Source organism: Mustela nigripes, chromosome 6, assembly GCF_022355385.1.
Source record: "Mustela nigripes isolate SB6536 chromosome 6, MUSNIG.SB6536, whole genome shotgun sequence".
Classification (NCBI taxonomy): Eukaryota; Metazoa; Chordata; class Mammalia; order Carnivora; family Mustelidae; genus Mustela; species Mustela nigripes.
This window is the reverse complement of record NC_081562.1, coordinates 10,403,319-10,417,306: the sequence shown is the minus strand read 5'-3', so window position 1 is coordinate 10,417,306 and position 13,988 is coordinate 10,403,319. Positions and strand designations below refer to the sequence as shown.

General features: G+C 62.7%; 1 protein-coding gene across 4 annotated transcripts in view; it reads right to left on the bottom strand.

The window, feature by feature from the left end:
• Positions 1–12,127, bottom strand: part of ELFN2 (extracellular leucine rich repeat and fibronectin type III domain containing 2) — a 50,722-nt gene extending 38,595 nt beyond the window's left edge. Inside the window, exons 1-2 of one of the 4 annotated variants that reach the window (XM_059402069.1) lie at positions 11,818–12,127; positions 2,946–3,113 (exon numbers count right to left, since the gene is read on the bottom strand). The gene's annotated coding sequence lies outside the window, so the exon portion shown is untranslated. Of the gene's footprint in view, positions 1–2,945; positions 3,114–11,377; positions 11,542–11,817 lie in introns of those variants that run through there. The other 3 variants (XM_059402070.1, XM_059402072.1, XM_059402073.1) reach the window with 3 other exon arrangements.
• Between the last annotated feature and the right edge of the window lie 1,861 nt (positions 12,128–13,988).

Genomic DNA, 13,988 nt, shown 5'->3' with positions numbered 1-13,988 from the left:
CTGCAGAAGGACCAGTAAGTACAAAGGCCGAGGACTTCAGTGCCCCATGGAGTCTGGAGGGGGGAGGGCGCCCAGCACACAGCAGAAGCTCCAGAAAAAGCCGCCCCGTAAGCTCCATGAGTTCCTTGCCCCTTGCTTTCCTCCTCTGGAAAACAGGGTGCCCAGCAGCTTCGAGGGAACCCCGTCTCTTCCACACACCTGGATTCATTCTCATTCCTCCCATTTTGCAGGTGGGGAAGCTGAGACTCCCAAGACCCCACAGCCCGTAAATGGCAACATGACAATGGGATCCGAGGTCTTGTCATCCCCAACCCTAGGTCCTGCTGGCCTTACGTGGCCTCACGGGTCACGGGGCGCTCACTGCCTCTCCCCCAGGCGATCCCAAGACAGCACTGACCGCCAGAAAGTCTCTTGGAAGGAACGGAGGTCTATGCCCTGGTTGGTTCCCCTTCTTCCACCTGGGGCCACACAGGACACCTCTCCCCCGACTTCCCGCAGGTCACTGGAAAGGCGCCGAAGGTCTCGAAAGAGCAGGGAGCCCCTGCTAGGCGGCAGACGCTGGGCTTTACTGTCACCCCCTTGCCGCACGCGGGTCAAATAAAGCTGAGCCCTATCACACCCGTCGCACAAAGGAAAAAGCTGAGGTTCCCAAAAAGGTAAGAAACATGCCCAGGGCCACCCACCTAAAAAGCGGCAGAGAGAGGCTCTGAACTCAGGTCTGTGTCACTCGGAGTCGCCATGCGGCTCATCTCCCAAATCCCTCAGATGTCACTGTCTGGACCTCCTTCTCCATCCGTGGCCCCTAGGAGCAGGAAGGACTTGCTCCCGGGACACCCCCCGCCACTCGCCTGATACGCCGTGCCCCAGGTGGGGTTAGCTGGGTAGGTTCAGGACACTTGGGGGCCCTGAGGGAAGCCAGGAGGTGGGGGGCTTAGGCGGCAGCTGGAGGGCCAAGGCCTGTGTGAGGACAGCAGGCACCCGGGCCCCTGGATTAGACGGGCAGGGAGCACGGAATGCCAAGCCAGCCACACCAGGTTCCAGCCCCGCTCAGCGACCAAGGTGCTGTGTGGCTCCTGGAGGCCCTTCTCCTTTCCAGCCTCGCTTCCTGCGGCCAAGTCATTGCCTCCAGGGCTCCAGGGTCACAGGCAAGGACGCAGAGAGGCTGACCTCCGGTGACACATCACCGCTGTTGTCCTCCCTGGGCATGTCAGAAAATAATTTTTCAATCATTTGTGGAAGGAATTATGTTGATGGTGGTGGGGTTGACACCTAACGGGGGCTCTGCTACGCACCAGGAACCACACCCGGGGCGTGACATACATTATCCCCAGGGACGACAAGCCCAAGAAGCATGTGCGTCGTCTCCATTTTACAGATTGGGAAACTGAGGCCCCGGACTGTACAGCTGTCAGTGCCGGAGTCAGGATTCAAACCCAGGACTCTGCTGTCCCAAGCTGCTGCCTCCTGTAACTATTGAAGTGAAATGTTTGCTTCGGAAAAGGACCTGGGGACTGAGGCAAGAGAGAGACAACTCTCAGTGGGGTGGTCACAGAGGGACAGGCTCCCAGGGGAGGGGTCAGGACCAGTGAGTTGAGTGTTTGGGGAGACAGGTACCCAGGGGTCAAATCCCAGCCTCGGTGTGTACCTGCTGTGCAACCTGGGGCAAGTGACCTCCCCTCTCTGATGCCTCAAAGGCAAGTACCAATTCCAGGTATCCTGGAGCACAGCAAACGTGAGGTATGGGACCAAGTCACTCGGGGACAAGGAGAGAACATGCATCGGGAGGGGGGACTTGTATGCTCAGAGGCCCTGAGGAGGAGGAGGAAGGCTCCAGAAGGCAGAGGTGGGGGCACCTGGCAACAGACGTGGGAGTGAACAGGATGAACCTGGCAGTGAAGGGCGCCGCTCATACCCACCCACTGGACCTCCCTCCCCCTCAGAGAACTCTGTGTCAGCCCAGGAGCCCAGCAGCACCAAGCCCAGGGCCGCAGCCCCTCCCTGTAACACCGCCAACCACCCCCCCCCTCCGCACGGAGCCCCCACCGCCCCACTCACTCCCGCCCCCTGCAGGGCCCCCCCCTAGAGCCTCCAGCACCGGCCCTTCCTCAGGGCCCTCAACCTCTCCGCAGCCACGGCTCCTCCACGTGGGGACCACCTCGTCCTAGAGACAGCATCTCCCTCTCCTTAGCAACCAGCAACACCGCGCCCAGACAGCCAGCCTCCTCCCTCTGTCTCCCCCTCTCTCCATGGAGACCACAATGCCACAGAGGCGGCTCCCTCGCCAAGGCAACCACCGTCACTCAGCACCCGCCCGGACCACAGCTCCCTCCACGTGGCCACCACCAACACTGCCGTGGTGACAGCGACAGCCTCTCCTCTTGGGGCAGCCACCAGCCCCAGCCGAGACCAACAGCTCCGGTCTGCCGGCGGCCTCCAGCTGTCTGACTGCTCTCCCCGATGAAATCCCTGACACCAGTCAGGCCCCATCGATCCTGCCCCGCGTCTCAGCTCCCAGCCCCTCAGTCTGCCCCTCCCGACAATGGAGAGACTCCCTCCCCTCCTGAGGGAGGAAAGAAGACCCCGGAAACCCCGGTCCCCACCCCAGCAGCCCCCTCCGATGCCCCGGCCCCCCCACTGAGGTACAAGAGGCCAGGCCGAGGGGCAGGAGTGCGACTTCCTCCCTCCCACCACAGGGAGCCTGTCCCGGCCCCCAGAAAGGCCTGCCACTCTGCAGGCAGCCCGGGAGGAAGGGAAGCTTGGAGAAGCAGGGGGGGGCGCCCATAGCAGGGGTGCGGGGGGGGGGGGGGGGAGTATTGCCGGGCAAGACAGGAAGAGACCAACAGGCGACAGGCCTGGCTACACCACAGTTCACAAGGCCAGGTCATGTGAGCCAGGCTCACACACAGCCACACGCTCGCACACAGTCAGAAGGACCCTGTCCTTACCGATGTCTGCGGGCTAAGGGGACCCTCCGGCCCACGAGGCTCTATCCCTGGCCCGGTCTCAGGGAGGCCCCCGCAGCGGCGGCGCCCGGCGGCGGCGGCAGGAGCAATGGGGTCCCGGGTCCTGGTCCAGCTCAGGCGGCGGCAGCTTCTCACCCAGGTCCTCTCCTTCTGCGAGGAGGAAGCGAGGGGGAGAAAGGGGAGGAGGGAGAGGAGAGGAGGAGAGAAGGAGGGGGAGGGGGGCAGCAGGAGGGGGGAGGAGGGAGAACGCTGAAGTCTTGAAGGGTACACTCACTTCTTTCTTAGGTTTCCCATGGCAACCAAATATACCACAAATGAATATCAGTGTGAGAGAGAGGGAGGAGGCCGAGAGAGCGGAGGGATGCAGGGAGATGGAGGCCGGGATGGAGGGAGACGGGAGACATGGAGGCAGGGAGGTGGGGACATGGAGGCGGGGAGACCCGGGAGATGGAGGTGGGGGAGACGGAGGCTCGGAGAGGGAGGCCGGGAGGCCGGGAGGTAATGCGATGGAGGCTGAGAGATGGGGACATGGGGGCTGGGAGATGGGGAAGGCCGGGTCCCCCTCCTATACGCCCCATCAGGTTCAAGAGTAAGAGGAGAGAAGGGGCCACAGGACATCTTTCACTCCCTCCATGGTTCCCGGAGCAGGGGCAAGCAACAAATGGGTAGTTTCGGGGAGCGGAAGGGACCCCATTCCTCCGACCCCACCCCAGTCTCGCTCATGCTCCTGAGTCTGAGGCTCTTCCCACGTCCCAGCCAGACACCCCACTCAGTCCTGGACACACACAGCATACCCGGGTGGGGACGGTCCCCACACCCTCCCACTGCCACTCCCTGTCGTCCCACACACAGCCCCTCCCTCCGCACATGGGCAACCACACCACCCTCCTATCAGTCACCCCTACCCCAACCGGACCTACTCCTTCTACCACTGGGCCCCAGGCCCTCCGCTGCAGGGAACAAGCAACCCTCCAGCCCATGCCATCTCTTTGATGACTCGCACACACCCATTCTCCCAGTGTGCCTACAGCCTACACCCTGCTGGGCACCATCCGGTCATATGCACTCATACACCCTAAGAGTAATGCACCTGCCTGACCTCCCCTGGCAGAGACACACACTATTCCGGACAGATGTGCCTCCACCCAACCTTCTCCCAACTGTGCGCACACGTACACGCGCACACACTGCCTCTCTGCCCTCAGAGGCCCCTCTCCCTGCCTGGCCCGCACCCCCCACCAGCCCAGATGGTCCTCCCAGCCTGCCCTCACAGGCAGGGGGCTCACACCTTGGCCCCCTCAACACCGCCATTCATAAACATACATAGACCCTCCCAGCGCGGGCAGCTGGCGGCCCTGGAACACAAGTGCGCACGCGCGCCCTGCGCTGCCCGGCTCAAAGGCAGAGGACAAGGACGCACCAGCTGGCTCCTGTAAAGGGCTCCCAGGCCCAGGTCCCCCAGGGATACCTCCTCCACGCTTAACCCGGAGCACTGTGGCCAGCAGACACCCTGACACACACACACACACACACACACGCCAGCACCCACAGGACACTGAAGAGCAACTAACACCAGAATCCCACATCCCCTCAATTGGACATGTGCACAGAGACCCAGATGCACCATCCACAGCTGCCCACAGAACCCTGATATAGCAGCGCCCACCTGAACACGTGGACTCACACAAGTGCCACCATGCTTGGGGCCAGGGCACAGATAGCCCTCAACACACCCGTGGAAACGCACTGGCGCCCATTCCCAGTGGACCACCCACGGCAGGGACTCGTGCTCCACCATACACACCCAGACAGACATGCCCACAGGCACGGGGGGCCCATACACGGCCTCACAGGCCAACGCACACGGACCCCCGGCACACCAGCGTACTGGGGACCGCTCCCTGACACCCCACCTCCCTCCCCACCAGCACACGCAGGGCCACACCTGCACACCCACTGCACCGCACTCCCAGGGCAGTTCTCGGCGGTGCCCCCCCAACCCCATCCTGTCCACACCCACCTAACACACATACCCCGTAGCCAACAAGTCACAGGCCCTTGATCGGGTTGCCCCTCCGCCCCCTGCCCCGGGCACGCGCCTGGGCCTGCCGCCAGCCCCCTGCCCAGCGCCCGCGGGTTTACGATCCAGCGCACCGTGCAGAGCCCAGAGGCCGTGAAATTGGCTGCGAGCTGCGAGGGATGCGGCTGGAAATTCTAAGCAAAGGGAAGTAAGGCAGAACCCCGGCTGCGGGCCACGGTGAGGGCGGGGGTGGAGGGGGTGCGGGCAACCCCGGGAGGGGGCTCCCTGTGCGCGCCCCCGCCCACCCTGCCGCCGTGCACGTGCCCGTGCCCTGCTGGGCGGAGCCGGGGGAGGGGCGGGGAGCGGTGCGCTAAGAGCTGCGCGGGTGCACCCTGGGGGCCTGCCCCTTGTGCGCACCGGGGATGGACACCCGCTCACCGCCCGGCCCATCGCCACCTGCGTGGGCCAGAGCGCCCACGGGATGACCGGCCTCGGGCCACAGCTTCGCGACTGTGCAACTCTGCGTTGCCGCCTCCGGGAGGCCTTCCGGGCTCTCCATCCTCCTCTGGCTTTTCTGTTCCCACCTCCACCACCTGGCGGCCTACAGCCTCTGCTCACAGGCATAACTCCAGGCTCAACTCCACCAGCACCCCGGCACCAGAGGAAGGGAGAGGGAGGGCATGGTCTCTCTCCAAAACGCTGGGCAGGCCCTCGCTGGTCTCACCTCACCTGCCCCGCATTTCATGCCTTTACCGGCTGTGCGGCCTTGAACCGCTGACTCTGCCTTCGCTTCCTCGTCTGTGCAACAGGAACGATGCAGAGGGTCGTTCTGAGGATTTGCTGAGGGCCATTGGGCAAGCTCAGAACAGCAGCTGGTGAACATGGAGATGATTAGTACCGGCCTGGTCTTCCCACAGACCAGGGCCACACAGAACTGACCCCAGGCTCCTCTGCAAAATGCAGATGCCTTTGGTGCCTCCCCACCTGTGTGGAAAGATCCAGAAGACGCAGCCCCCTCAGCTGCCCTCCAACCAGCAAACATGGGTGAATTCATATTCTGGAAATGCATTAAAATGCAGGTTCCCGGGCTGCACATCGACCCTCCTGAATCAAAGTCTCAGCTGACGAGGCCTGAGAATCTGCATTTTTAACAGCACCCAGAGACAGTGGTGCTCCCTGACAAAAAGGATAACGTTCCCTTTCTTTTCTTTTTTTAAAGATTTTATTTATTTATTTGACAGAGAGAGAGGTCACAAGCAGGCAGAGAGGCAGGCCAAGAAAAAGAGGGAAGCAGGCTCCCTGCCGAGGAGAGAGCTTGATGTGGGGCTGCATGTGGGGCTCCATCCCAGGACCCTGAGATCATGACCTGAGCCGAAGGCAAAGGTTTAACCCGCTGAGCCACCCAGGTGCCCCTAACGTTCCCTTCCTTAGCCCAAAGTTGACCGTCCTGTGTAATGGAGCCCCTAATCGCATTCCAGACTCATCTTCCCAAAATCCACTCCAGGCTTTCCGACCTCCAGACCTTGGCTCCTAATGGTCTCTCCACCTGGCCTGCCCCCACCCAGAGCTGGCTGGCCCTCCTTCACCGTCCTCAGGCCAAAATTAAACAAGATAATAAATAGCCAGTGTGGAGCCCCGTGCCTGGCACCCAGCAGGTGTGCAGTGTCCGGGACCCTACCAGGGGCGAGCAGACAAATAGAAGCGGCCGACCCAGCCTCTCCCACACTCAGCTCTCCAGGCTGCCTCGGCACCTGCCCTTGCAGCCTCCAAGGCTGGCTCCCTCGGGGTCAGGTCACAGACAACCAAGAACCACCCCCTGTCCCTCCAGCCCTACTGTGCGTAGGCCCCACGCTGGGCACTTGGCAGATGCTCCACGTGTCTCATCTCTCTTCCAGATGTTCCACGTGACTCCTCTCCATGCGTTCCTGCCTGAGCCCCGGGGCCCCACAGTTATCCCTGGGTGAGATACGCTTGTGCATGCGTGCACGCGCGCGTGTGTGTACTGAATGCAAAATGCATCAGTCCATCCTCAAAATAGCACAGAGATAAGAGGAACTTGCCCAAGTCATTTTTGAGGGCCTACTAGTCTGCGCCTGTGTGGAGCTGACATACTAGCAGAAGAGACACAGAGGGAACAGCTAAACAACCAGAACCGTGAACCTCCCCACACAGCCCCATAGCGAGAAGCACGGAAAGCAAAGGAGGTGGCCGGCCAACCCCGCCGCCTGTGTCTCTCCACCATCCCAGGAGAATTTCAGAGAGAGGGGGACCCAGCCAGGCCAAGAAGGGAAACTGAGGCAGGTGTGAGTCTTGGGGCTGGGTCCGGAGCGGGCTGGTTGGGCAGCCTTTTGGAACTGCTCCCCGCTGCACCCCCCCCCCCCGCCCCAGCATGCACCGGCATGCACAGAGTCCCACACATACACTTACTCACATACATGCACAGGTGCACAGCAGACATGCCCAGCCCCCTCCCAGGCCCTCTGCACATTCTAGCTGGGGGGACAGGCAGCTCCCAGACCCTTCTCACACTTCCGTGGGGTCCCCCAGCCTGGCTCCCGACACAGTTTCTACGTGTTTCAGGGGGTGAACGGAGAAGCTGAAAGAAGAGGGAGGGATACACACATACACACGCACACAGCCCAGGACCCACTCCAGAGAACCAGGAATGAATAAGGGAGACAGATGGGAAGGGGGAGGGAACTCATCTAATTGACACCTACTATGTGCCAGACACAATGCTCCGCACTTGACATTCTCTTACGTAACCGCACTGGAAAAGTTAGGAACCCAGCATCGTTATCCCCACTTTATACTGAGGAAGCAGGGCCTCCTGGAAGGGAACTTACTCACCCAAGACACACACCGTTAAAAAGAGACAGAATTTGGACCCTGGGCCCCTACTCTTTCGCTGACTGAGAAATCAGGGGGAGAGGATGGTAGAGTGGCCCAAGGGGACTGTCACTGGGCTGTGATAGCCTCGGAGCCTGGAGAAGATACTGATCTGGGAGCAGCACCCTCTCCATCACTCAGGGGAGCCCCCAAAAGACCCGCTGGTGCTCGGTGCTGGGGGACAACAAGAGAGCGTGCTGCTGGCTTCGGGGATGTCACAGGTTGCCCAGGAGTGGGGGGAGCACAGAAGGAATGTGGAAGAGGCCTGAGACCCTAGAGCCTTCCTGCCCCTCTGTTCCTGTGGCCACTGCCACACCCACTGCTTCTCCTGCTGACAGATGAGCAAGGCAAGGCTTGGAGAGGCCCCTCGCCCTGGGACACCCCAAGATGGAAAGGTCCCCTGGCAGAGATGTGGGACTTCTGGTCCTCATTCTGCTGCTGTGTGGCCCTGAGCCGATCTGTAACCTCTCTGTGTCTTGTACAGGAGATGAGGAATGGGAATGGCTGAGTTGCAGAAGGTTTGGTGGGGATTAAACACTTACAAAGAGCTTCACCCTGGGCCTGGCTCTTGGGCTCAATGAATATTAGCTCATATCATTATTATTATTATCTCTGTAATGATTGCTGCCAGCGCACCCAGCAGCTGAGGCCTGCCAAGTGGCTCCCTAGCCCTCAGGGCCTCTCCGGGGCCTTCCAGGGGGCTGTCTGCTCACCAGAGGGGAATGGGCTCTATTATTCCAACTCCCAGCACCCCCCACCATCCTCCCCGCGCCAGCCCATAATAATGGCAGTGACTCTGCCCCCGAAACTCATTGAAGGTTAATTCAATAGGGGATCAGACAGGGCAGTGAGAGGCAGAGGATTGAGTTAACCTTCTAGACTACTGGTTAAGGAGGCTCGGGCTTCCAGGCAATCCTGTTTCCTGGCTTTCTGTTCCACAGGGCCTGGGGCACCACTGCAGACTGTGGGGGGATGGGCCTAGGCCCAGGGGGTGGGGAGGGCACTGTAGCAGGAATGGGGAGGGTGACTACGATGGGTACCTCCCAGCCCGTGGGCATGGATCCCACACTTTCACACTCACTCCCCCAGCCTGCAAGACTACAGCTGCCGCCTCGCAGACAGAGGACAGCGTCACTGACCCCCGTGTCACACACAGCCGCTCAGCAGAGATGTCACTGGAAGAAGCTTGTGGGGTAGAAAGACAAGCAAGAGGGGGCTGGGGGGGTAGAGGCAGCCTCTATGGTGGCCAGCTACACCTTGGTCTTGGGCACTCCCCATCCCCAATGCACAGAGCTCCCTGTCCATAAAAACAAAGACAGTGCCCTGTGGGAAGGAAGCCGCCAATCCAGTGAGTGTCCCCCTACCCACTGATTTGGGGAAGGCAGATGGGGGGGGTGCAAATTCTAAGGACTCAATCAACGGACAACTCGCCTCACCCTTCAGACCTCAGTTTGCTCATCTGTCAAATGACCGCATGACAGAAGCCAGCCAGCCCCACAGGACGGCTCTGAGGATCCAAGTGGGGAGAAAGAAGTTCTTTACAAAGTTAGACTCCAAGCTGGGGGACAGGAAGCCAGGGGACGTGATGGGCCGAGCCCCCACCACAGGCCAGGCACCCGGCACCCCAGAGACCCACCGTTCCCTGTGACACCCCTCACCTTTCCAACCACCCCTGCCCCAGATTACAGATGAGACGCCGAGGCCCAGAGAGGTGACAGGAAGGCCTAAATCACAAAGCACAGAGTAGCCACACGGGACTAAAAGCAGCAGGCCCTTCCCCTCGGCCGTGTTGTCACATGAATTTGCACACCGTCCTTGCTCACATGAACACGGATCTCCGTGACCTGGCTGGGGCTGGTGGAGAACAGGGACTGCCGGAGGAAGGGAAGAGGCGCCCCACTGAAAGGTGGGGGGCAGAGAACAAGCCTTCAGGTAAGGGGCCCCACACCCACCTGGGGCGTCTGGAGAGGGACCTCTCCCTCAGGGACCCCGTCCTCCTCCCCCTCCCACAGCTCACAACACGGGGGACGGAGGCACATGCGGCCACACGCCCTCCCTGTTGACATCACACACTCTGGCTGCTGGGGGTGACCCCTCACACTGCTATCCCAGTGACGTCACTGGCAGCCTGCCGCTGATGTCACACCCAGAGGTTCTCACTGACGTCACACCCACAGGCCCATGCTGGCATTACGCACGCTTCTCCCCAAGACACCCCCCTTTCAATTACTCCTCTTTCTTGTTGCCCAGATGCAGATGGCCCAGAGGTCACCACCCACGTACACAGTCTGAGAGTCACCACTCACTCTGGACAGGCGTTCACAGACATAGCCTGTGTGTGTGCATTCCTCATAGGACACACGTTTATGCGTGTGTGCAGGCCCACGGGCCCTGCTGATGGCTGAGACCCGCTACGTCCCACAGGTGCCTGGCAGGCCAGGGGTAGAGGTGTGCGAGCCCTGGACATATGTGTGCGCGGGCAAAAATCCCCCCCGCCCCACCCCCATGATGCGGCTCTGTGTATGAAAATGTCCCTCAATGACTAAATCAGGCAGCCCAGGGCTGGCAGCTTCTACCACATTCCTCCAGGTGTTGCCAGCACCCCCTCCTCCTCCCCCAGCCCCCCAGCTTCTCTCCTCCTCCAACAGCCTGGGCTGCTGACAGCAGCAACAGCCGCAGCCAGGACACACACACACGTACTCCAGTCCAACACCTGAGTCTCGGCAAGGGCGGGCGGGGGGCAAGGGGACGGAGGCAGTGTCCTCCAGAGGTGGCCACTGGGCTAGGAAGGGTTCAGAGGAAGGGGCACAGCACAGAGCACAAAGCGATAGAAAGTACCCTCAAGTCCCACGTTCCTCCTGAGCTCAGTCGAGGGCAGGCGCCACCATCCCCTTCCTGGCTCTCCTTGGGCATGCCTGACACACTGTGGCTGCTTCTGTCCTGGACACACACTCCCCGAGTGCACACACGTACACGCATACCAGCTCCGTCCCCTCCAAACAGTCCAAGAAAACCCTGCTGGACCACAGACTCTGTGTGTGTGTGTGTGTGTGTGTGTGTGTGTGTACAGAGAGAACAGGGTCCACCCCTGCACAGAGCCCTGTGTGCACACACACAGGGCACACACATCCCTCCCCACGTGCACACGCTGCCCCACCAGCCAACACGCCCACCCTCCCCCGCCCCCATCTTCTGCCAGTCACTGGAGTCCACACACACACACACACACACACACACACACACACACACGCAGCCTGTGGCCCTCCCTGCCAGAGCTGCAGTCTGTGCCGATTCCTGCTGCTTCCCGGGGCTGCCTCCCTGCTTGCCCCACACCAGCACCACGGAGAAGGGAGCAAAGCCTTTGCCAGGGCCCCCACCCACTTAGGGGACCCCACTCCCCGCGTCTGGTCCTCTTACCAAATCCATCGCCCTCCTGCGGGTAAAGGGGGTAAAGCCCCACCCTGCCTCCCTCCCCCTGGAGCAGCACCAACCAAACGCCCCTTACCAGCTACGAAGATGAATTGGTCGACCCCGGCAGCACTCCGTGAAACAGGGGGCCAGGGTCCCCGATTCGCAAGGATGGGGGCAGAGAGGTGCGGCGTGGCACTGACTGGTACAGCCGTCCACCATAGAGCCTCTGCACCACCCCCCAAAAAATGCTCACCTCACCGACCGTCCTCCGCGTCCTCCCACCCCGCCCCCGCCCCCCCCCCCCCGCCCCCCCACAGGGGGGGCCCCCGGGGGGGGGTCTCACGGTGATTCCCCAGACCCCGGAGCCCCTGGGGGTGGCTTTCCCGGTCTCATCCTCCCCCCCATCCTCAGCTGTGCACCCCCCCACAACAAGCCCCACCCCCACTGGTGGAGGAGGGGTGCCCTCTGGTTCCAGCCCTCACTCCCACCGCCTCGCCGGCCAGCCGGCGCTCGGATCCGGAGGGATTCACTTACCTCCAGCCCAGCCGGGATCCGGGCCGAGCGCCGCTTCCGGCGGCGGCGGCGGCGGCGGCTGCGGGGCCTGCGCGCGAGTCTGAGTGTGAGCGCGGGTGCGAGTGTGCGCGGCGCCCGGCCGGGGCTTGGTGCGTGTCGTGTGTCTGTGGCGTGGCCCGCGTGTGCGTGTGTGTGCGTGTGTGTGTGTGTGTCTGCGAGCGAGCGTGTGCGCGCAGACACCGCCACCCCCGCCTCCCCGTCGCCGCGCCTCTGCTTCGGCGGGGCCCGCCGCCCGGGAGGGGGCCGGGGCGCAGCGTGCGTCAGGGCCCGCGGCCGGCCGTCTGTCCGTCCGCCCCGGCCCGCCCCGGCGCCCGGCTCCCTCCGCAGGCCTCTCCGCAGCGAGACCCCGCCCGCCCCCTCTCCCGGCTGGATCCTTCCACGGACACACGCGCACGCACAGACACACGGCCGCGGGGCGGGGGCCGCGCCCGGCTCCAACGCCGCAGCTGCAGCACCCGGGGAGGCGGCGGCGGCCGCGCGGACCGCGGAGCCCCCGACTCCCGGCCCCCGGCCTCGCCCCGGCCCCCATCCCGGCTCACCCCTGCGGGCTCCGGGTCCCGCCAACGCCGAGCGCATTCAACAGCTGGAGGCAAACTTGCCGTGGGGCGGGCCGCCCGAGGTGCGCAGCGCCCCCCAGCGCACGCCGGGGGACGCCCGCGGCCCCCGACTCCCCCTCCGCGGGTGGACCCCTCCTCACCTCCGTCCGGCCGCCGGCGGCCGGCGCTCCACCGCGGGCAAGCCGAGAAGTGCGGCTGCTGCGTTCCCATTTTATCGGGGAGCCAACTGAGGCTCGGGGGAGAAGAGCGACTCGCGCAAGGTCACAAAGCGAGCTTGACCGCAGAGACAGTGTTAAACTCCAGATCTATGCTTGTGCGGGGGCCCTTGGCAGCGGCTCATTACCCTTCCCCCACCCCCGACCCCCAGACGTACTTCTTAGGCCCTAGCCCCCCCCCGGCTAAGGCCCACCCCCCCGCCCCCCCCCCCCCCCCCCCCCCCCGCAAGAGGGTAGAAGCTGGGGAGGAGGAAGGAGATGCAGAAAGAAAGCTCTAGCATCCGGGCCCGTACCCCTGCACCTGGGCACACAAGCACCTGGCGGGAACACTCAGCTTGTGTCCCGCATCCACGAGGAAATGAGCGCCTTCTCTCGGCCCTGGGCATCCGCTAACCCACACACTGAAGCCCTGCCTGGAGCGGTCCTCTGCGTCTCCAACACTTTTTACGGGGCCGCATGCGCCAGTGCCTGTCCTCGGGTGGTCCACAGCAGAACGTTACCTCCGGCCGCGGGAACATCCCCTCCAGGCCAGGGATGGCAGCAACTCCCCGGAAGGAGCCACTGCCCGAGCTGAATCTCCACGGAGAAGTAGGAGTTGATCAGCTGAAGAAGGTGGAGAGGAATGTATCGGGCTGTGGGAACAGCCTGTGCAAAGGCACAGAGGCGTGAGACAGCCTGGTGTGTGTGTGCAGGGAACTCCACGGAGCTAGGCTTCACTGGAGGAGCAAGGACGTCTGGTCGGAAATTCCTCCCTCCTGTCAACGGAGAACAGGAAAGCAGGTCCGGGATGGGACTGGGAGGGGGCAGAAGAACTGGGACGCAGCCACCTTTATCTCCCCAAGCAGGAGACAGATAACAGGGTTCCAGCTCTGCCCTCCACAACCGCACCGCAGGCTGCTGGGTACACTCCTACCCACCCTTCAAGGCCCCTCCCTGCAGATCCTAAAGTGATTGTGCTGTCTCTGCTCCAAGAGGTCAAGGGCTGTCCGCAACGCGTTGTATGCACCCCCTCACCCCCCCCCCACCCCGCCCCAAGAGGGACCAGAAGCAGGGTCCCAGGCCAAAGTCCTTGCGAGAAGAACCTTCCCCCACCGCCCCGCCCACCTCAGCAGAAGACCCAGCGGCCCCTGCGCCCCCTGGCGGTTGGAGCGCGCAACTGCAGAGAACTCCCTGCCACCACTCGTTTACCCCCGTGACCATGGCTCTGATGGGCAGACCCTCTTCAGAGGTGGGCACTGGTGAGGCCCGCCAAATCCGACTCAAGAAACTGAGCCATGATCTCAAGGAATACCAGGCATCGGGCGGCCAAACAGCCTCTTTTGGTTCAGCCTGGGTGACTTTCCCAGCCATCCGAAAAGGG